The sequence below is a fragment of the Lagopus muta genome, chromosome 10 (assembly GCF_023343835.1).
Source record: "Lagopus muta isolate bLagMut1 chromosome 10, bLagMut1 primary, whole genome shotgun sequence".
NCBI lineage: Eukaryota > Metazoa > Chordata > Aves > Galliformes > Phasianidae > Lagopus > Lagopus muta.
In genome coordinates this window covers 7604928-7629593 of record NC_064442.1, presented here as the reverse complement: position 1 = coordinate 7629593, position 24666 = coordinate 7604928, and the positions used below count along the sequence as shown (strand labels likewise).

General features: G+C 45.7%; 1 protein-coding gene across 2 annotated transcripts in view; it reads right to left on the bottom strand.

The window, feature by feature from the left end:
- MINAR1 (membrane integral NOTCH2 associated receptor 1) overlaps positions 1–24666 on the bottom strand; it is a 53026-nt gene that overhangs the window by 14020 nt on the left and 14340 nt on the right. Inside the window, exon 1 of one of the 2 annotated variants that reach the window (XM_048956477.1) lies at positions 4482–4650. The exons of the other annotated variant lie outside the window; for it this stretch is intronic. The gene's annotated coding sequence lies outside the window, so the exon portion shown is untranslated. Of the gene's footprint in view, positions 1–4481; positions 4651–24666 lie in introns of those variants that run through there. 2 annotated transcript variants of the gene reach the window in all.

Sequence of the window (24666 nt, the reverse complement as noted above, 5' to 3'; positions counted from 1 at the left end):
AATGTGTCCCTGTGATAGTAAACACCACACTCGGAAACCAATGGCTACAGGGATTTTCAGGCACCTCGGCTGCAAGCATGTTTGCTTTTAAAGCTCCCGTATTATGCACAGCAGCACAGCTCTTCTGCTAACTGACAGGAGAGCAAAAATGTTATATTGCTCAGCGCTCAGCTGCAGAAAGTAATGCTGAAAGCTGCAGGAGGATGGTTGTACCCTTTTCCTCTTTATCAACTGAATGTGCTTGTGCACAGCCTCTTTATCACCCTGCCTTTGCATCTCTCTGACTTGTCACCATTAGGAAATGAAGCATCCTAGCCAAGTCCAGGCTGCTCTAATCCGCCACCGAAGCCACCAAGTGCTCCCAGAATTAACTTGACATGTGGGGCCAGCAACCAGGGGACCAGCGCAGCAACTCAATTTTCAGCATGCTATAAATCTGCCATTTGTGGAAATTGTGGCAGTCTGACGTTTTGCCACCTCAGAGCTGAATACAAGCAAAAGCAAACATCTCCTCCCTTCTGGAGCTTCACAGCTTCTCACCAAATCCACACCTGGACATGCATTTTCACAGCCTGATGTACACTTTGCTCTGCCTGCACCAATCTGCCAGAGCCCTGCTTTTTCCCCATTCGCCCTCCTGCTGAAATACACAAGTAGTCATTTTGCAATAAAATACTTCTTAAAGTCATTAACCCATTTTTCCCCTGTATTTCCCAGCACACTGTCTTTTCTCATGCCAATGAAAAGAAACCAAGTAGAGTTTCTCAAAATTTTCTATTTTGCACAAAGCCATTCTTACAGCACTCTTCCCATCAGAGGTTTCAACTTCCTGCCAGGTAACTAAACTTCATGAATCCAGTATACAGAATCATAGTGGTATTTTCCAACCTTAATGATTCTAAGATCACCAGGCCCAACCATCAATCCACCCCCACCATGCCCACTGACCACATCTCTCAGTGCCACATCCCCACAGTTCTTGAACACCTCCATAGGCAGTGACTCCACCACCTCTCTGTGTAGCCTCACCACCCTTTCTGAGAAGAAACTTCTCCTAACATTCAACCTGAACCTCCCCTGGCAACTTAATGGCAACTTAAAGCCATTACTTCTTGTCCTACAACTTAGGCGCTGCCTGCTTTTCAAAGCGCTGTCGACACCTTCAGTAGGGTTCAGAGGAAGCCTCTACATAATTCCAGGTCTCACACTGCTTAGCTGGACCAGCACCAGCAAGGTGCTGGTAAGTCAGCTAATAAGGCAGCACGGGAACAAAGAAGTGACAGAGGCTTTGAAACAGGGGTTGTTGAGAGAACTGATCCTGTGGAGGTGGGATTTGGCCAATTTGCACAACTGAGACTGAGCTCTGGGAGTTGGGAATGGAAAAGGCAGGTTGCAAAATTAGACACATGCCTTGAGGAGAAGCACGCTAGCTGGGAGGTGGAATTATTACCCCTTCACTCTTTGGCTGTTCACAAGCACCTCTCCAGTGGGGACATGCTCAGGTGTAAAAGGTTCATTGAGCTTCAGACTGGGCATGGAAGTGGGAGCACTCCTGTGTCAGAGCATCAGAAACTCCGCCAGTAGAATACACAACAGATTCATGCTGTGAGAATAAAATAAGATGCAATACCCCAGAAGGACTATATATGACAGCCTCCAAATCTTGTTTCCAGGCAAACCTGGTGCCCAGGCTTTTAGTGGCACACTATGGTCTCCTGTCTCTTGTTATGCCTGTGACAGAGGCAGCAGCCTCCTGGCAAGTCATCGTAGGAGCTGCCACATCCCCAGCACTGGGGCCATGTTCATTCATCACATCTCAAAGCAGGACCAGAATAGACCTGGACATGGCACATAAATGCAAAGCTCCAAAATAAGAACAGGAAGAACTTTCAGAGAGGGCATAGAGTCATGAACCAGTCAAAGGCAGCAAAGAGAATGAAAGCACCCACAGCAAGCATACCAGCACAGAGGGGTGCTCACATGGCCTCAATTCCACCCAAGTCCTCCTGCCCTATCTTCACATTCAGCCCCCCCAGACCAACTTTATCCTCCAGAGACACAAAGCTAACCAGGCACAGGGACAGGATCCAGCTTATTTATCCTCAGCAAGATAGCCTCTGATCAAACGAGCCACTGAACACTCCATCCTTAATGATTTTCTTCTATTAACTCCAGGAGAGTTACTTGGACTTAGCTTCCTCAGCCCCAACATCTGCAGCCCTAATAGCACAATTATATCGCAGCGTGGACTGTGCAGCATCATATTGCACGGGCAGTCGATGGGCTCTGGCTCTGACTGTGCACAGATGAGCTCCAGGCTCACCGCAAATCAATGCCTTCTTGCCCTGCACCAAGAGCAGCAAGCGGAGCTCTCATCTTACCACAAAGATCTCACAGGCTCTGGGGGCACAGACCAAGAGTATGGCAGCCTCCATCACAAGGAGAATGTGCTGTTCTCTTTTCTGGTGGCTCAACCCAGCGCTGGGGCATGACAGCTTCAGCCCAAACTCTGCCCCACTGCTTTGGAGTACACCAATCCCAACATGGAACTCCAAGTCCCACCTCTGGCAGTGGAAAGGTGCCTTGCACAAGCCCAGATAGGAGCTGCTGGCAGTCAGTTTGTGTTATCCTCCTCTGTGATGCCCTCCCTCATTTCCTTCCCTGCTCTCAGTGCCTCTGACATTTGCTCTCCCCATTTCCCAGCGCTCACACATGGATGTGGTTACCAGAGTCATCATTTCCCTCTCCCTTTGGTTTGCTTTTGTTCTATCCCTGTTGTTGACTACCGGGCCACCCTATAGCACTATCACCTCAACCACAAATAGATGAAATCCTCACATCAGTTCCCCCAGGAAGAGAGAGCTACTTCAGTGTGGGAGAACATTAATACGGAGGCTGTAATATGCTGTTTTACTATTAGCTTCAGCTCATAAATCTTGCAGCCTGTCTTCCCTGCGCCAGATACAATAAAACAAGGCAGGCAGGGTGCACTGCACGAAACATGGAATGCATGGAGATGGGGCTCCGTTTTTGTTTTCTCTCACGCTCACAGATACATCTCAATGCCCACACATTAAGAAATGCTGATGGACATGCACCCCGAGCTCTGTTTTCCTTCCACCCGATGGAAGCAAAGTCCCTTCCCACATGCCTTATTCCTCCCCCTGCCTTCTGCTTCTTAAGAAGAAAACTCAGGAGTGCACTTCAGAGCCCCATCCATGCGATAGGAATGGAAAAGCCCTCTCAAGCAGCTCTAGCTCATGCAGGGTTGGAGAGACTATACACCCAGGATGGAGGGAGCTGTGCCGGCTCTGCGCCGTGCTGCCCTTTTAATTCACTCCTCTGGAGGATTTTAATTCACTCCTCTGGAGCCAGAAGGGAGGAATGGCTGCAGACAGGCATCCCGGAGGAGCTCATTCACTGGCACTGTTCTGTACAGGAACAATGCACACTTAGCATTCTCATGGGCATCACCACCGCTGGCCCCATCCAGGTTCACCTGGGGTGGGCTAACAATGGGAGAAGTTGCTGTTTTCTGGCACTGTTTGAGCAAGCCCTGTGAAAGCACACTGTGCTAACCCAGCTCCCAGCAGAGACCATGCTGTAAAGAGACTCTGCACTTCAGCTCCCCAATAAAATCCAGTAGCCTCCAAAGACTTCCAGGGCATCAGCTGACGGGGAACTTGTGGGTAAAGACAGCATGTCCCCACAGCAGTATCAAACAGGGTTTGCCATAGGTTTTTCTCATACAATAACATCAGGCTTATTATTTGCATTGTTTGGTTATGTAACACGGGTTAAGATTTCTGTATGGTCTGGCAAAGTGCAATCAGTCTAAAACCGTGCAATAAATTACTTGAATTATTACTGCATCAGATGCTCCTAGTTATTCTTTGCCAACTACTGGCCAACAAGCACACACAAACGCTGTCCTGCCAATGCACTATATCAGAGCAAACCCAAATTAAATTTTTTGCCAAAAATTTCTGTACAGTGAAACAAACACCACTGCAAACACGGTCAGACAAATACAGATCAAGTCAAACATGAGCGCTTCATTCCATCCATGCTCTACCTGCGTTTCTACATGGCAAACCCACAAACACTAGATCTGACTTCACTCAGATGGGCTCCTCAACCCAGGGGGTGCAGAATCTCCAACAGGGATTTGGGGGCCCAGGTTGGGGCCCACAGCGTTGGTCACCTCTAGAGACAAAACAATCTGTGTGGAACTATGCTCCACACCAAAGTCATGGAGTTTCAAGATTTTTGAGTCTCCCCTTCCTGGGGAAGCCCAGCAAAGAGGTGACACCCCAGGTGTTAGCAAAGCACTGGGGGCTTCCATCCTGCACCCCACATCTCCAATCTGTGGGGGTACCGGTGCTGAGGTCACCTCCCACCCTCCAATCCCTGCATTCTCCCGACAGATGGGGACCACTCGTCCCCTACACCCCATCCCGCACATCCCCCCCGATGCTCACCTGGGGCTCCGCCTGCCTCTTGCCAGGGAAGCGCGGCCGTCAGGGCTGCCCCTTCCTCTGCAGCAGCCTCTTCCCAGCCGGGAGGAGGAGGAAGAGAAGGAGGAGGAAGAGCCCAAAGCCCCAGCAGGATGCCATAGCGCCGGGCTGCGCTGACAAAGGCGGTAGCAGGTTGGCACGGGAGAAGGAGGAGGAGGGACAGGAGGAGGGAGGGGGCTGCACAAGCCGAGCCTCCCCGCGCCGCCTCCTGAGCCCGCAGCTGCAGGAGGGGGTTCAGCCCGGCGGGAGCCAGCGCTGCGGCACCGGGGCTCGGCGCCCTACCAGGGATGCTACATCTTTTAGGCTTTATAAAATCCTTCTCACACGGTAGATTTTGCAGCCTCCCAGCGTCCAGCTTTCAGCCCCATTATGTCCTTCCCGCACCCCAAACCCATGGGTGTCTTGGTACAAAGGGGTGCATGTGCGCTGGGCTATCTTCCCTCTTGTGGATCGATGCGGGGTGCCTCGTCCCCCCAGCATCCGCCCCTTTGCGCCCGCCGGCCTGAGGACGCAGCTGCCTCGCGGTGCTTCCGCGGTACCGAACCGCATCGCTCGGGGGGTTGGGGGCCCTGGTACCCAACCTTGTCTCAGAGAAGGACGGTGGCCCTGGTTGGGATGGGGTCACTGGCACAGGGAATGGCTTGCACAGGGCAATCAGCACCTCGGTTGTTGCGTGATACACGTGCAGCACCGAGGCACTCTCACTTGCCAGAGCTCATCCAGCATCAGGGCACTATTCCATTGCTGATGGTCTACTTGCTGTGCTACCCAGGAAATACTGCAGAGAGTTTTTAATAAAGGTGTTGCTAGGTAGATAAAGCCTCATATTTCATCTCACAGTAATCTTCAGGAGGTGAAATGTCATGTTTTCTTTCCTAAATGAATCCACCCAAAGGACTGCATGCCGTGGACATCTGCCTCTTACTTACTGTGACAAACTTGGGTACAGATAATTCTGCTTTTCTGGAAAAAACAGGGGGCCAGGAGAGGGTTTTTGTCCAAAACTCACTGATACATAAAAGTCCTTCCACTGACTTTGAAAAAAATTGCACATGATTCAGTGTTTATATATATATATATATATATATATATATATATATACAAACACACACATGAATATATGAAAAGGGTAGATGTCACACTGAGTGACGTGGTTCAGCACTACAGTGGTGATGGGATGATGACCTTTAGGGGTCTTTCCCATTTTTTTGTGATTCTCTCTCCCTCTCTCTGATATAAAAACATATGCAAGCAACGACTAATAAAAGAAGAAAAGGTAAACATGGATAGTGGCAAATGGAAAGAGTTTGTACTGAATTTATTCTCACCCACCACTTCACAGAAATGAAAGAGGCAGTGCCCTTGAGCCCCCTTTTCCATGCTTCTCTCTGAGAGTTCTGTGCTCTAAGTAGGCGCTTAGTTGTAAATTGCATGCTTAGATGACTTCAGCCCTACACCACATCTTGTAGAGAATGCCTTCAGGCAACCAGAATTCACCACAAAGCTCTCCACATCCTTCAGAACTGCAAGTACTAAGAAGGCAGAAGCAAACCCAGGCTGCAGCTGGAGCACAGTTTGAGCTCTTCCTGTTGTTCCCTCACTTCCCCCTCAGCACACAGAAGTTATGTATAATAGATGGCAAGGCTCTCACAAGCTGTTTGTGACCAGTAGCACATATTAGGAGTTACCTGCAAAAACTGATTTGAAACAGTGAAATGCTGCAGCTGGTTTCACACACAGCGGTGTGTCCTGAACTGAAGGCAGCTCTGGAGAGAAGAGGGTTGAAATGTGCAGAGATGGCCCCAAACAGGAAACTCCCAAACAGCCCAGAATGCTGCAGGAACCACATCCCCCACTTTCCCATCTGGACACCAAAGACCCCAGTCCTCACCCTTCTAACCCCAGCCAGGATGGGCAGCAGCTTCATTGGGAATCTCATGCCTGGGGTGAGAAGCATAGCAGCTCTCCCTGTCCCCATTCCAATTTTAGCACCATCATCGTTTCCCCTCCCCACCTTTCCTTGACGTCTGCACTTTGTTTTCCACATTCCTTTTCCCTTTCATCTCTTTCCTTCAGTTGCTGGCACATTTTTCTTGTCTAACTCCTTCATAGCCTCCACCTTCCTCCCAGATTCTCAACCTCCCTGTTCAGCCTCTCCTCCCAGGTTTAGGGATGGTGACATGCCCTCAAGCCAAGGCTGCACACATCTGCCCTCCTCATGCTTCAGGAGATCTCAGGAACTCCTAAATCATTTCCTGATAAATCTCTTTTTGAGAGATAAAAGATGATTCTGTGATTTGGACATAATAAATTTCATTTTGCCTCGGCCCTGACCTGGCTGCTTTCATCCCATCAGAGTCTGGGCAGAACGTTTGTTTCTCTCAGAGGTTAAGACTAATTCCCAAACTTCCTGCTCTGTTAAATAGCACTTAGCAATAAGCAGCCTGCAGTTTGCTATTTTTATCCAGCACTCCACGTTTGCACTCCCTCAGATAGCTCAGTAGGGTACCAATATTGCTTAAGTTGGCTTCTGTGGCCAGCGCGCAGTGCGTGATTGATAATGGGCAGCCATCGTGTTCAGCTAAACAGGTTTTGGCACAGGATTCTTTAAATATAGCAACAACAAAAAACAGTCTGTTGAGCAGCATCCACCCATACCAGATGTACTGACTGGAGGTTATGCCAGACGTTCAAAGCAGAACACTTGACACTAATGCTGGACGATTTTTTCCCCTAAATTACTTACAAACAAAGAGAATGGAAAATCTGAAGCACAGTGGATAACAAAACAATTCCGTGAGCACTGACTTAAATTTTAAAACAAATTTCAGGATAGATATCAGGAAAAATCTCTTCTCAGAAAGAATGGCATTGCACTGGAATGAGGGGGAGTCACCATTCCTGAAGGCTCTGAAGAACTGTGGAGTTGTGGCACTGAGGGTCACGGTTTGTGGGCACAATGGGAGTGAGATACTGGTTGGACTGTGTGATTTTAGTAGTCTTTTCCAACACTAATGACTCTATGGTTCCCTCTGTTTTGCTGAATTCTTTTCCAGTGGGATGGGAACAACTACCTGTTGCTGGTGTAAGTGCCCGTTAGAAACGAGCCCACAGAGCAGCCCAATATTGTATGTTCAAGTATTCACAAAACAAACCTTCAAGACGTGTACAAAAACACAGACAACTGAAGTGGTCACAGGCTGATACACCTGAGACCAGAAACTTCACATTTAAGCTTGTGTGACCAAGTGAAGCATTCCCACAACAACTCAAGTCTTTGTATTCATGACTGCTATGTTATAAATGAGCCTTCACCTGAACTCTTTAGTTCAGCTTTTTCTGAATGCATCATTAACCACAAGCAACAGATTCAGACTCCCTTCCTTGAGTGAACACGCACACACAAACACAGGTACAACTTGGTTTAGGGAGAAAAAGGAAGAGATAATTAAGGGCTATGTTTCAAACAAAGCTCCTAGGAGAAAAGGAGCATCTTGCAGTGCTGGAAGGCTGCGCAGATGGAGTCAGCGTGGCTCATGCTCATCTGTGCTCAGGTTTCACTCTGCTTCTGCACCGCTCCCTCCCAGTGTGACAGGTGACCACCTGTCTGCTCTGCAAGATGGCCATGGCCACAGCTTAGCAGCAGGCTGTGCACGGCCATAGGTTGGAGCTGAGGACATGTTTGTACCACATGAGCTCTGGGGAAGCTGTCTCCTTCCATACCACACACTAGAGAGGTGAAGGTTTTTCCAAGCTGTGCAAAGTGCATGCTGATTTCTTGCAAGTTCAGGTGAATCCTCTATGCAATCTGTCTCTCTGCTTGTTACTGGCCCATCCCCAAGTCTTACTGGTCATGGTTTTACAGAGGAAAAATAAAAATTACCCTCCTGCAAGAGGGAAATGCTGAAGGAATATCTTTCACCTCCAGCAATGCTCTGGGATGGAGGCAGCCCTGCCTCGAGCCCTGGCACTGCTTCCCTAACTCATTGGCACGGTCTGCAAAGGGAGGTGGCAGGTTCTCCATCCCAGAGGTGTTTAAGAAACAGGGAGGTGTAGCACTGAGGGACATGGTTAGCAAGCAAGGGCCGATGATTGAAATAGGTGATCTCAGAATCATTAAGGTTGGGAAAGAGCACTACATGCACACTGAAACCTGGAGGTCTTCTAGATGTATCATCAGGCATCAGCTTGCCCCCACTGGCAGCAAGGTAACGTGCAACAGTCCTTAAACCTCTCATGGACACCAAGGAATTCACAAGCACTTTGCTTTTACCACCCTGAGTAATTATTTGTAATTATTTGCTAGGATTTGCCTTTTTATGGAAGCCTCTTAAAATGCCCATCCTGATTTTAGGGCAGGCAGAGACTATTATCTCATCAGCCTGCAGAATAACAGTCGATAGCATTTCACCCAATAATCACCATGCTTAACAGTTAGTATTTGATTAAAAATATCTTTCACAAAGACCTCAGCCTCCAGCAAAGGCATCAAGGAATGAAGAAGCTATCATTGACATCAGGGATTTGTCTGGTACTTGATCCTTCTTGGGTTTAAAAGTGAAACTTTTATCACAGTTTTCCTCTTGGATGTGAGCACCTTCGGAAGCTCAGCATCAGCATCCAAAGCCTCATCCACCCTCGGCATCCTCTCAGCTTTGTGTCCACAATAACCCCAGGTGCCTCACAGAAACATTGGGTACTGCCCTACTTGCCCCTTGCCCCTAATTTCATCTCTGAGGTTTCAAAAATGAAAGAAGAGCCTTTGTTATTGGCAAATAAAGGACAGAAAAATCCTATTTTCAAGGTGGACCCAAGGGCTCAGGGAAACACCAGTCACTGTAATGGAGAGGATTAATTCTGACTCCTTCCGGCAGATCAGATGTAGCATTTGTTTGCCTTTAGCTCTCACAATTGTCTCCCTGCTGTTTTAAGCTCTGGTTTCCCATCTCCCTGTGAGATCTGCTCCAGGAAGCAATTATTTTGGGAGCAGCCCTAGAATCACTGTGTTCACATCTGACAGTGGGTAGGATGCACCTCCACGAAACCTCTCTAGATCTTCTTAGAACTTCTTTAGATCTGCTTTAATTTCTATCTCCTTCCTCCATCTTTGGGAATAAAGTTCATGTATCAACCAGATGCTCCAAGGTTCTCACAAATTAAACAGCGTAGAGGGCACAGCCAAAAGGAAGGCAGAAGGTAACCACTGTACAGGGTGCAAGGTCAGGTTCCTTGGGGGGAGACCTTTTATGGAAGAACCAGAAGAGCCATCCCACATGTTTCAGCCCAGATCTCTGTACCTTTCCCTGCTCCTAGTATCTGCTCCTTTGAGCCACATCTTCAAGAATTCTCATCCTCTTGTATTCTTTTTCCTCATAACAGCCCTGCTGTGGGTCACTGGATCATTCACATCAAATAACTTATGGCATAAATAAGATGCATTGCAACAACTCGCTTCTATTAGCCAGGAAATCATGCTTCCTCATGCTGGGAAAAATGGCAGATGAAAGACAAATGACCCACGTGGATCACAGTAACTTAAATTACATTATGGAGACAGTAAACTGCTAGTGACACATCCTGTATGAGCCTCTTTAACCACAATAAATAGATTGAAACCTTCCTAGCATTTAATCTTTTCTCCCATTGACTACGAGCAGGTCAGAGAGAAAAATAATCTCTTCCTTCTACATCTCCACTGAATTTAATTAGTTATTCCAAGTCCATACAAATACATTCTCTTGCAGTATCTGACAGATTACATGCATGCTCAAGCCTAGATCTTCTATAACTGCTTTATCAGAGGGGACCATGTAGAACCACATCTGATATGGCAGTTTTTACAGAATTTATTTAGAATATGGGAAATTTAAATACTTTAGAGAAAAACAATGAGAATAGTTTAATTTTTTCCCTTAGCAGACTGTTCTGGTTTTGCTCTTTTATGGCTTATACCAGTTTCACTTTTGGCACTCCATAATGCTCAGGTTTTGGTTTTTTGGTGTTTTTTTTTGTCCCCCCTTAGGTGAACACTGTGCCCTGGGAATGCATTTCTACAGTGTTCCCTAAGATGTCTGCTGCTGCCTCTCCACAGTGACTAGACCTTGCATCAGTGGGATCCATTTGATCTGATCTGTCACAGAGGTGCCCTTGTATCTGCACTCCAGCAGGGCATGCCAGACTCTGCATCAGAGGATAAGAAGGTAATTGATCCCACAGAGGAAAAGGAAGAGCCTGAGGCCAGAGACACAGACTGGAGGAAGGCAACGTTTATGCTTTTACCTAAATCAATAGTACCCAGAAGAAGTGGCTTTTGCTGTGGAGCTATTTGCTTGATGTCAGGCAAGGCTCAGATCTGGAAAGGAGTTTGGTAACTCCTGTGGGTAAGAAAGCACCTACAAACTGTGCTTGGAAAGTGCAGAAAACTCAAAGAAGACACCTTGAATTGACTGCATCTGCAGACAGGCACGAGGCACAGCAGCAATCTTCCTGCTCCAAGTAGGGGCCTTTGGGGTGGTGGGTATTTGTCCACGTTATTTTAGCTCCAGTGGCAGGTAGCACTATGTGAATTCATCATGGCAAAGAAGTCACTAATAAAATGTCTCAGGTTAGAGCAATAGTGATTTTTCCCATCAAAACCAAACTAAATAATAGATAAATAGCACAGATCCTTTCCTGCTCTGAAGTCGGGAGGACCCAGGGTGCAACAACACAGCACAAACAAACAACATGAACAATTTGCAAATAGCTTCCTCTCCTCTAATGGCACTCCCCCTCTAACTTCCCTTTCAGTATGACTTGTGGAGGTAACAGCTATTGATTTACAACTATTTTGACCAGGAGTGGTGCTGCAGAAACAGCAGAAATCTCATCAGGTCGCTGTCAGCTAATCTGACCACACAGCACGGGCACAAACAATTAACACCAAGAACTGACTGCTGGGCTCATCATTACCCAAAAGTATAAGGTCCTCTGAGGACCTGACTTCACATTTGGGTACAATTCAGAATATAAAAGCTGCACCTGAGTAATATGTGCCTGCAGAGGTGCTTTCACAGAGCACAGAGTTATAAGCACAGGACCTGCAAACATGTTTTCCGTTGACTGGAGTATACAACATCTTACTTATCACTAGTCAATTGATGACAAAACTCACCCAGCAAACTCATAAAAGCATTAGTTTGTATTTGTTGTTCACATTCAGAGACATTATATATCAAAAAGGTCAATGCTTCCCAACTAATTCAATTATAATGCAGCCATCTATCACACCAGCTCAGCTAAGACCACATTAGCTTGCAGTTTTTGGAGAATAATAGAAGTTGGAGAGTACAAACAGGATATTCCACCTTCATGACAAACCTCTCTGCAGCCTCTCTTTGCTAAATGCTTTCCATCATACCTGAACTTCTTCCTGCAGGAGCCACAGTGGTTAAATATATTGAGACAAGGCTGCAACCTGAAGTTAAGCTAACTGCACCCAGCCTGAAAAATGGAGGTGCCCAAGAATGTTTTATTTGTCTGAGTTTGTTATTGCAGGTGTGGCAACTCAGATTCATTTGCTGGCCTTTTTCAACAGATTTCATCACAGAATGAACCTGTCTCGTTAATGCTTTCATTAATTACTCCTAGACAGAGCAGGAAGACGCTCATTCACTCAGTGGCATTAGGCACCACAGAAGGGTGTTGCACCTTTGTAGGGCACTGAACAGGGTGAGCATTGCTGGGAAGGCGCAGAAACAGGGGGAGGCACTGCCCCACATGAGCTGTGTGTTCAGAACACCCAGCTCAAAGCCAGGAGAAAAGCCACTGAGCACACAAACCCTGTGACACTCTGAACTCACAGAGCAATCTGAGCCTCCGCTCCCCTCACACAACCTCGAAGAGATTTGTGTTTTCTTCTTTACAAGGCTGTTGTTTCCCACCCCAGCAGCCAGGAGGGACACAGAGCACCCTGCACGCCTTCCTTGCAGCACTCATCACCCAGCAAACCAGCACCAAGACCAGGAGTCATTCCCAGCCCCAGAGATGGGGATGCAGCCCAGGATGTCATTCTGTTGTGTCAGATCTCAACACAGCACACTCAGGCTTGCTGTTTGTACGCTGCCTCCCCATCAGATAAGATATTCCAGCATCTTCCCTGAGTCATTTCTTTCTCAGAGCAAATACATCATTTTCTCAAGTATTTTTACATTACGGCAGCAGAGCTGATTTGATGGCATACAACTAATGCAAGGCTTTGCTTTTACATTTTGTTGCAATCTGCAAGGAAATTAGATAGAGGGCTCCTGAGATGTATGCATTCTAAGTCTCTGTATCACACTGGAAAGTGTCAAATGATCTAGCAATAAACAAGTGGAATCCAGCAGCAGAGACTTAAGTGTACACAGTTATTTCAATGAGTGGGGCAATAGCAACATCATTCTCATTGCTCTTGCTTCATGTCATGCATGACAATTCTCCTGCATACCCAGATGAGCTCACGTACCCCTTCTGCACAAATAGGAAATGCATTCCTCTACTCTGGACATCATCTCTTAGCTCGTGTTGATTCTTATTCTGCGGGCTGATAACAACACTTTTGCCATCAATTTGACCTATATTTATACCAGCTGGAGTTATTCCCCATAACAGAGACCATTGCTGTTCTTTATAAATCTTATCAGGAGGATAAATCAAGAGTAACGCACATTTTTGTAGGCCTATGAATCCTCAACCAGCATTTACTCCCCGGTTTATGCAGATGAAGACGCTCCTCAATACACTTCTACACGCACAAGAAAAAAGTTACACGCTGTTCTATGAAGCCCAATGAATTGTAAATTGAAACCCTGTAGATTGCCTGTGTGTGTGAAGGCAGATTTTATTTCCACACTGAACAAACTCTTGGAAGAGTAACACATTCATTTCAATACTTACTGCTGGAACTTAAAGTGTTTTTTTCCTGGATCAAGGGAACTCGTAAGGAAAAATCTGCTGTTGGGGGAAAGAAGGCTGCAGCCTTCCCCATTCCTCTTACGTGATGTAAAATTTCTACTAAAGGGCAATACCTGTTCTTCACAGGAAGAAAAATAAAGGAGTGACGCCCTTTGAAAGTGAATACGCGTCATTCCAAACTGATGGTTTAAATTAAATATTAAAGATTAAATAAATAAAGTCTCCGAAACAGAGTTTGATTTATGTAGTGCTGTGCCTTCAGAGAGGATTTGTGGAAGCAGGAACTCACACTATTGTTCTTTGTAGAAAGAAGAGCAAAATCAATTTTTACAAAGCAAGATTATTTTGGGAGTCAGCTTATCAGAAATGCTGTATCTGGGACATCTGTTTTTCTCTCCCCCGTCCTTCCTTTCATTTCTGGTGACTCCAGAGAAGACTGAACAGCATCCCAGATCCTGCCCAGAACTGGGTTACATATTACTGCTCTTATCAATGTGAGTACGTTGGGTTTTACTGCAGTCTCACCCATTTCCAGAAGAGTTATTTCTCACCAAACTCCAGACTCCTAATCAAATAGGGTGAGACTATATTAGTTAGGAGCCTGGGGCCCCAGTTCCAAACAACACTGGCACTGGATGGTTCTTACTGGGTTCTAGGTTCCTAAAGCCCCCCACCCTCCTCCTCTGGAAAGGATACTAGGAACAAATGCTAATTAGAAGAGTGCTGATGCAGTGGCACAGGCTGCCCAGGGGGGTGATGGAGTCCCTGGAGGTGTTCAAGGGAAAGGTAGATACGGCACTGAGCATGGGTGGGTTGATGGTTGGACTGGGTGACCTTAATGGCCTTTTCCAACTGCAGTGGTTCATCTCACAGCATCTCACAGCATCTCACTCTGCCACACAACTCAAGCACAACTTGTCCTGGCCAGGGCAGGAGAATTATATCAGAGCCTTTCACAGGAAAGAATTTTATAATCATGAGAAAACAGCTGCAGAAGACAGGGAAAGTTCAAAATGAAAGTGGCAGGGAGAAATGGTGTGGGCTTGCAAGAAGTCACTGCAGGAATTCTGCTCTTAAACATGTCTGAAATCCCTCCAGAATAAAACATGTTATTTTGGAGAAGGATGTTTTTTCATAGCCAGCATACAAGGATCAGTTGCCAGTGAACAAGCACAGCAAAAGAAAATACTGGAAAACAATTGGAGATTGTACTAGTGCTAATCACACTGATTAGCACACAACATTGGCCTCATTAACACAGTTGCACCTCAACTTAAACACATTGAGAACGCAAAGGGACTAATGAAATGCACACAAGCATAATTAAACTGGTTCATTCCAGCCTCCAGTCCACTCAGAGGGGTTTTCTCTCCTCCTGCCCTGCATGCGAAGCCATCTGTAAAACTGATGTGGGAGCTTGCATCAGGACAGCAAACATCTGCAAAACCCAGAAAACTCTCAGGTCAAGCTGGATTTGGCTCCCTGAGTGCAAGCAATGAATGCAAACTCTGTTCTGTGTTGCACACCCACAGCAGGATATGGGCAGAGCAATGCATGGGCCAGGACCTTCAGTGAAGCCTCCAGCACATAACATAGCCTGGATTTTATATCACACACACGTGCTTTCTCCAAGCTCAAAAGACAGACTGTTCTTGCTCAGCAGTGTTTTTCCCCATGTTTATTTTTTCCCTGAAAAAAGTTCAAAACAATTGTTTTCTGTGATTTAACATGAAGGTAAGAGAGACAGGCTCCTCCATCCTCTTCCAAACAGCATCCATTGCCACATGCACCTCAATTGTGTCATTTGGAAGACGTGTTTCCTTCATCTCACTTTCCCCAGGCTTTCTATTGACACCACTATTACAGAAATTGCTAGGTTTTAATGCCCTCTATCCCAAATGGACTGGAACTATTACATAGCTCAAGTTTCTTGTTTCCTGTTATCATCCAAAAACTGAAGATCTGAATAATCTTTCTGATGCTGCATAAAGTGCTGTTAGATACAAAGGGATTTTATCAGGGCAGAGATGCACCTCTTGCCAGGCATTCCTTGTATACCCTCCTGGATGCTCACAGGTGCAGACAGTGACAGATGAAAACATACAAATTCAACCTTCCTACACAAACCAACCCAAAGCTTCACTTGTCCTACATCAGGTGAGGAACCAGCAACCCTCATTCTATACAGAAAATCCCTCAGCCTAGACTCCCAGACAGAACCCAGCAGCTTTAAAGGTTAATTTCTAGGCACATATGTACGCTGATGGCTCAGCCAGCCTCATTATTAGTTTAGTAGGCTACAAAACTCTTAGTACATCTTGCCACGCTCTGCACTAGGACATTAAGCTGTAAGAATTTTCCTCTTGACACCAACATTTCATTATCTGCTTCTGTTGATTATTCAAATTGCATTAGATGTCGAGCCTTGCTAGATTCAAAGACCTCAGTGAGACGAAGGCAGTTATCTCCAGCACAGACAACACCAAGGAAGTGAGCATAAAGCCACACCATCCCTCAGGATAATAAGCAGGAGATGTGATATGAAGTACCAATGCCTGTCCCCCATTCCCTCCTGAAGATGTTCCATAGCAGAAACATTCAATTTCACAACCTTGGTCAGACAAAAACAATGGAACTCTCACAAAAAAAAGAAAAGAAATTGGAGATTGCCTAATTATTCTCTCAACTAATAGTGTTAACCTCATTTTCTCCTGCTAAGTGAATATCCTATGTGAGCTCAGTGCTAAAAGCAGCTGAATGTCAAAGACATTGATCTTGGCTCCAACCTTTGTTTTTATAGGGTTTGCATCTACCCTGTTTTGGCACCATGCTATTGGTTTCTATTAGTGCCAAAGTACCATTCTGTTTTGTTTGTGCTTGCTCACAGAGCCCAGCCCTTTGAGGGCAAACACCAGCCTGGGTACATGGGGAAGCTAAGCTGTCATGGGAAGAGGTTCCTCCTGCCCTACGGCATCCTTCTCTTCCCAGTACTTCCATGCTACCACCTGGAGGGGTAAAATGATTTACACATGGATTCACCACCTCATTTCTGTTCTGAAATCACTATGGACTCTGCCATGGGGTTCTGCCCACTGGCAAAGCACGACCACCCATTGCTGGCAGTGATGGGAAGCAGAGGGATCTGCAGCTGCACCCTCCTGACTTGGAACCACAGGGTCACTGTGAAAACAGTTCTCCCTAGTTTTGCCCTGCACAAACCACAGGATCATTAGATTTAAAGCTTATCTCTGACTTCTTGCAATAAACTACTTCTACATTCAGAGCATCATCATCCTTTCATTTCTGTTTCTTTCTCCCAGAATGCTGGATGCTGCCTCCAGCTCCCTGCCTGCTCTCCAGAACATGAGTACGAAGCATTCGCTGTCCCCTCATGATGATACACTGCATAAAGGCACATTAATCACAGAGCCCACATTCATTTATTCACAGCATTATAAACACAAAGAAGTTCTTTTGTTTTGAAGATTTGTTTCCTTAACAAATGAAGGTGGGGGTGCCGAAAGAGAAAAAGAAAGGAGAAGGAAATAAAAGAGCTACATCAAAATATTAAATGTGGGAGAATATCAAGCCAATGCACTCACAGATTTCTTGCCAAAATATTTGAAGGACTCCTATATCTGAAACCAGGACAGAATAATAGGAGCAGAAGTGTTAAATCAACCTGCTTAACAATTAAAAACTAAATAAAAGATGAAAAGAAGCTCTGACTGAAGAGATTTCTCTGCAGTCCCAAGGAGCTCCTGCTAAGCAGGAGAGCCCTTGTAAGGAGAAATTTCTTCTCTAAAGGAGCAGTGATGCAGTGGCACAGCTGCCCAGCTGTGGTGATGGTGGTGGAGTCCCCATCCCTAGAGGTGCTCAAGAACCATGGGGACGTGGCACTGAGGGATGTGGTCAGTGGGCATGGTGGGGTGAACTGAAGTTGGACTGGGTGATCTTGGAGCCACTCAGATTGGAAAAGACCACTATGACAATTATGTCCCAAGCCCACAGCACCCATCTGAAGTTCAGCAGATGGAGAAGAGGCTTTCTGGTACTTGCCTTCGTCAAGCCACAAACCTTAACACTGGGGGAAGTGACATCTGCAGCTGCTTACCTTCAGGGGAAAGGATGAGTGTGGTGCTGGGAGGGCTACTTTGTGAGCATCTCCCACAATTACAAAGCATGATATTGGCAAAAACGCCATTTGCAGGAAGGGTGATCACTCTCAAAACCTAATTAAGCCTTGCCTACAACTAAATGTCAGAGCAAAGTAAAGGTGTCTGCTCCAATTTTGTCAAGAGCCTTGCAGCATTTCCATAACAGACAGTTTGATTTTTGACAGAACCGTGATGCGTGAAGTCAAGGCTCGCCTGCAAACTGCAGATGATGAAGACATGATTAAGGGAATAAAAATCACCGCTGGAGATGGTGGTCTTAATTAGCTCCCACCCTCTGAATGCTTGCCTGCATTAACTCTGCTCTACGGCCATCTCAAGTGGGCACAATTCTGAGCAGCCAGCAATTTCCTGTAACACCCAGAAAACACAGTAACCTATAAAGCAGGAGGTGGATGCAAGTTATTAAGTCTTCCAAACTCCTTGCTCAAATTCCAAGCCGGCCATTATTTTGTAGTTAATCTTCTGTCCATTTGTGGTGATGAGGGAGACAGATGTTTAATTAGTTTTAACAAAAAAATTCCATTAAAAATTGCCTTGCTTCTACTGAGCTAGATTTATAACCTGTGTAGACAGCACTGAAAAGCCAGAGAAAAATATTCCGTGGGGAACACAAGAAAATGTGCATCTCGGAACATTTTCTCCTGCACTCGGGGACCTCCAAGGTCTGCGGAACTGGAAAGAGAAAAACACGTGCATTTTTCAGCTGTCACCATCACTTATTCACTTAACAAAGGAAGAAGAAAAGCCTAATTACTCATGGGTCCCTTTTTAATTTGCAGGGTTAGCGATGTTTAAAAAAAAAAAAGAAAAAGAAAAAAAGAAAAGAAAAACACACTGATGAATTACCCCCGTGCTTACAGCAATAAAAGGAAAGCAGTGTTTCTGAGCAGCCATGTCCAGAGCAGAGTGCTGTCGGATTGCAGCCCACCCAGCTGCTCCAGTCTTGTGCTCCCAGCAGCCTTTGTTTACAAGATTTTAAGCAATGTTGTGCTCAGGGATCAGTTTCAAAGCTACTCTGTCCAAACAATCTCATCAAGGCCGCTGGCTTGCTCAACCTCCTTGTGCACCACTTCCCTAGCATTCCAGATTCAGCAAGCAAAGGTCTTAATCGTTATTTATTTATGCTGAATTTAAAAAGCACTTTTTCCTATCCCCCCCCCTTCCCCATCTTTCTCCTTTCTTCCATATTCTACTTGCACTTAATAGGCCCCTTCCATCACACACCCCAGCTGGAACAGGAAGACTCTTCCCATGCAGGCAAGCTGTCGTTAACAAAATAACTACAACCGATTTCTAGCTGACACTTTTCATCAGACTTCTTACTACCATTCTTTGGAGTGCAGAGATCTCTCTGGTCCTGGTTCTTTCTGCCCTTTGGACCCTCCAGTTCCCCACACCACGCTTGGGACAGCAGACCCATCCCAAGCAGGCTGCTAGTATGCATTTCCCTTTGTAGTTTGCTTACCTCTTCTAATTAACATTGCAAGACTTGATGCTCTCCCTTAACCTATAAGGTCCTAGCACACACCGTCACATCAAACCCTTCAATTAAATATTTGCAAATACTAATCAAGACAAATCTGGGGGCCCTGCACAGCCACATCAGTGCAAATTGGGTGTAGACATAGAGCTGATAGGGAGCTGAAAGGATTTCTTTTGATCACAATAAAAGCCTGTGAGCACAATGGCTTTCAGGCTGCATACTCCTGTTTTCTCATACAAAAAGAAACTGCAAGCAGCTCTTTCAGGGCAGATTTCGGCCTTATACTAAATTGAATCTTTTTTCCTTCTTTAAACAACACTGTGCTGTGGGATAAAGAGAACAGCAAACTGCATTAGCAGGGGCCATTTTTTAAACTGCTGTTACGAAAAGCAGGTCTTTGAGTAAACAACCCTGTGTCCAGACTGAGCCTGAGAAGCATCCACTAAAACCACTGGAAGAGTCACAGGGCACACATGGGTCTCCTGCCCTGAGCACCTGACCAGCTGTAGGTGCCCCTGTTCACTGCAGGGGAGTTGGACCAGGTGGCCTTTAAGGGTCCCTTCCAACTCCAACGATCCTATGGTTCTACAGGAAGCAATAGCCATCTCAGAGCAGCCCTGGGAATTTCCTGCAGCTTAGTCACTGCCTTTCAAGGGACAGGTGGATTCCCATAGTGCTGTTTCTCCCTCCCTCCCCCCCCCCTCCATCCCACATGAAGTAGGGCTCTGGGTTCCTGGGTATGGGGAGGGGGAAATAAATCTCAACAGGGAAGTCACTGCACACTTTGCTCCCCTTGCGCTCTGCCTGCACAACTCCACCAGCTCCCATCGTCTCTTCAGTGCAGCATCCACCCCAGTGGCCTCCCACACAGCAGGATGGAGCCAAGAATAAATATCATAGAATGGCTTAGGTTGGAAAGGGCCTTAAAGATCACTGAGTTCCATCCCCTTGCCATGGACAAGGCTGCCAGCTACCAGACCAGACTCCCTAGGGCCCATCCATTTCTGCCTTGAATAGCTCCAGGGATAGTGCACCTACAACTTCTATGGACAAAATATCATTTGGTATGGTCCCAAAACTAACTGAACACTTGAAGTTTCAGTATGTACTCAGAGAGATAGATTTTGAGCTCTGGGATTCAAATTGGATGACTAATATGAATGAGTTCATAGAAATGGAAATCATCCCCATCTGAAGTGGAAGAAAACTCAGAGCTTAGCACAGTCAGGTCTGGGGAGCTGGGTAATTTCTGAGGATAGCAATAATTAAAAAAAGTAAATCTATCAAGGCAAAGATGGCAGCGGGTGCTAGGGAACTGCAAATGTAAAACAACGTTTAAGAAAAGCCCATTAATTCAATTGCAAATGTGTGCAAGATTTCCTGAACAAGTTATGAAGGGAACAGTAATTAAAAGATATGGTGGTTAATGGAAAGTGGTATAAAAAGTAGCACGATTTACAAAAGGAAGCCAACAAATCCAGTATCTTTCTTTAGAAAGATAACTGGTTCTCAGCAAGGGAAATATGGTAGATCTAATCTGTTTGGATATCTGTGAAGAACTTGGTAATAAACTGCTAGCATATCACCAGTATTTCCCACTAAACTGTGTCCTTCAGTACAATATCTAAACATTTCTTGAGCACCTCCAGGGTTGGTGACTCCAGCACCTCCCTGGGCAGCCCCTTCCAGCATCTGATCACTCTCTCAGAGAAGAATTATTTCTAAACACCCAACCTGAATCTCCCCTGGGGCAACTTGAGGCCATAAGGAAATCCATTCAGGATCTTCTTCCCACATATGGTTATGAAATCACCACTTTGGGAATGGCAATACTGTTCTTCTAAAAACTGAGTTGCCATTTTTATAAGGTGCAAACAGATCCTTACTGGTGACATACACGAATCCCTGCCCAGCTGATAGTCACATCTCACTTGGCACTAACCAGTTGCCAGCACAATGTTTTCTTCATGCTTTGTTCTTGTCTTCCCATCTCTTACCTTAGATAAACATTAAAGGATTAAGGTCACTGCTGTTGTGGGTTTTTTTTTCCATAGTAGATTAAATTCAATTTTCACATTTCTGATGCTTTATAAATCTACACGCAGAATGAGCTTGTTTCAAGGAGCTCAACAATTTCCTGTCCTTAGAAGCAGAATGTGACAGTGCTGTAAATCTCCTTTGTTTTTAAAATGTTTTGTAGGAATTTCACATCATAAAACATCATGCTTCTAATCTCCCCAGTCATGTAGTTCTTTCCACAGTGCAGAACAGCAGTTTGGAGAAAGATACCTACCAGCAAGGAAAAGATGTTGGACCATCCTCCTGCCATCAAATGGAGGAGCTTACTGCATTTTTTAAATGACTGTTTAACCAATACTATGCTGCAAACCCAACAGCAATCACTGCAGAAATGCCCAGTGCACAAGTTCCCTCAGCCACAGGAAGATCTGATACCCTGCAGGAATGACATTGGTCCAGACTGCAGCCAACCATACAGGGCTCAGGAGATCTCTCAAAGCCATCCTCCTCTTGGCTTTCACAAACACATATCCACCCAAGCTCTCCTTGCTGCCCCAGCTATTTGCCCCACAAAGCATGATTTTCCCATTACTAGCAGTGGCAGTTCACCAGCATGAATGCATATGTATGGCAATTAAAGAAATAAAATCAGGGAAGGCTGCTCACACTGAGCAGTGTAACTGCTATAAAACTCAGGCTGCACGACCTCATACAGCTCTTCACCCCAACCACAGCAAGCCAGAGTATTAAAAGGAAGCAATTTGAATATTGTAGAGCAAAAACAATATAGAAAGCTGGCACATAATTTTCCTGTCCCCGGGCCATAATGTAGCAGTGCTGCAAAGGTGCCTATTTTGGAAATACCACACAGGCACTTTCTGCCTCCATCCCAGCATGCTCTAATCAAAAGCATCCTGATCTCAGGTTCAGGAGCTATTTGCAAGAACAGCCAACAGCACGCAAGCTATCAGGGAGATTGCTGAAGAGCAGAGTTCTGCACCAAGCAGGCTTGCTAGGACATCACCTACTCAAGGATGTGAATGATAATTCGGAATATTTCTACTTTCTGTGGTGTCCGGCAGCAGCATCTTTCCACTACTTGAAGGAAGCTTATAAAAAGCAGGAGGGGGACTGACTTTTCACGCAGTCTGATAGTGATAGGATGAAGGAGAACAGATTTAAACTAGAAGAGGAAAGATATAGGTTTGATGTTAGAAGAAATTCATTATTCAGAAGGTGGTATGTCACTGGAACAGATTGCCAAAGTTGTCCCATCCCTGGTCAAGGGCTGAAGGCTGGGTTGGATGGGGCACTGGGCAACCCAAGCTGGTGGGTGGTAACCAGACCACGGCGGGGCTGGAACTGGATGTGTTTTATGGTCCTCCCAGCCAAGCCCTTCTTGGATCACGGTGTGGTGAAGAATGCTGAGGGGAGGCTGGGGGTGGGATGGGAAGGTGCTCAACCCATTGGGAAGGCACCTATAAGAGCAGCCGCATCAACAGTTGGACACTGGCTTGCCAATAAGCAACAGAAGTAGGACCTGTCATGATGTAATTTGTAATCATTTAGCTGCTTTAAAGCAGCTCAGGCACGCATCAATTCACAGCTCTGCTTTCCCTGAGACTACAGGTTCAGCCACAGTGGAACAGAAATCAATGACAGTGAGCCAGAGCTCACTTTTTATTGCAGGAATAATGAATAAACAGCCATTCCTTGCAAAGGGTAACACCTACAATTGGAATCCTAGCAAGCTTAAAATATATGAACGTGGCAAGCATTTGATCTTTTATGAGAAGGGGCAGAATATAAATTTATTTCTGGAGAATATTTTGGTTTTTCACATCTCATGATGAATATTTCAGTCAAAAAAATCAAATCAGCTCACATTACCACACGTGTATCAGATCGTACCAAGATACCACTCAGAAGGTAACTGAATAAAGATTTTAATCTTAGATAACACTCAATAAGTAAAAGTGTTTTCTCACTATTAAAAACAATACTGCTCCTGCTTAACAGGTGGCAGAGGCTATGACAGCTTTTGAAGAGATTGCAGTACTGAGCTGGACACTATGACAGAGTTGACAGTACCTCTACATTGGTCTTCAGAGAAGAAAATTTGATTGCAAAGTTCCAGTCTCACAGCATCTCGGGAGCTCACTGGGAGCCATCTATGTGTAAGAGGCTCAGAAATGTACAGATGATTAAGTGCTACGTGCAGGAAGTTATATATTTCAAGAGACAAGAAAGCTGACACCGATCTTTCACTGTTTCACTCCAAGCCCTAATCAGCCACCACTGGAGCAGCACCACAACCACTTGCCTGGGGGTGTTTGTCCCCCTGCATGTTTTGGGGGTCCCAAGATCACCCAGGCCAAGGCCAGCCACTCCAGGACTTCTTTGGACACCTCAGCTCCTGGCTTCCAAGCTGGCCCCTTCCTCACTGCCAAACACCACAACACCACCCTTCTGCAGCACAGCAACCCTGCCCAGCTGGGTGCCCAATAGATACAAAGCCCAGCTACATCCCAGGAAATCCCTGCAGCCAGAATTACAATTGGTTGAGAATGCTTAACAACACAATTAGTTTCAAATGACCTGCTCTTAAGATGCAAGGCAAAAAATATCAAGTCAGGAGGAGTTCTCTTCTTTAATTAACTTCAGTGGAAAATAACTTTGTCAGATCAGGTATGGATGTGTTTGCTTTGGTTCACTAGATTTCCTAATAAACACATTAGCCATAACTTACTATTCCAATCTTAATTGTGCAGCTATAACAGAACTCAATAAAAAGCACTGTTAACTCTTGCAAAGCTGCAGTTGCTCTCATTATTGCTCCCAGATGGCTGTGGCTGCCCTGGAGTGCAAGTAGCAGGGACCTCACTGACCCATGGGAGAGGCAGAAACAGGGATAGTAATACACAGTTCAAGAAACACGTCATGGAGTTTCATAAATTCTTACTTGTATGAGCACAGCTTCTCAAGGAGAAAAAAGAGTGGGCAAGGAAAAGTGACAGAGACATGAAGAACCCTGGTTTTGTGTGACAATTCACGTTTCTATTTCTCCTGATGAGCTGAGCAGCAGCAATTGCTCCCTATGTAAGTATAGAGCACTGATTTGTGAGATGGATGCACTCCTTCTCTACACGTATCCTTCAACCGCCGCAGAAATTAACCTCAGCCAATCCATCATTCTGCTATCAGCATCTATCACTGTGTATTAACTCTGGTGACAGGACAAAGTTCAGATATAGGCCTCTAAACCCTGCCTGGTGCAAATGAGCTTACGCAGCCCCAGCTTCTGTCATCTCATGAGAAGAAATAATACCGACTACCTCCAGTTTAACAACGAGCGCAGACTGCATATTGCACATTTACAGGTACCCTGGAGAAAGGTGGGGAGAAATGCACTGCTGATGAGTTATATAGAAGAGCTCCCAGCGCCTATTAGACCTCTAATATGATGTAGTCTATTAAGGGGAACACAGGATGAATTACTGTACTCCATTCATTTTACGAGCACCAGGCAAGAGGT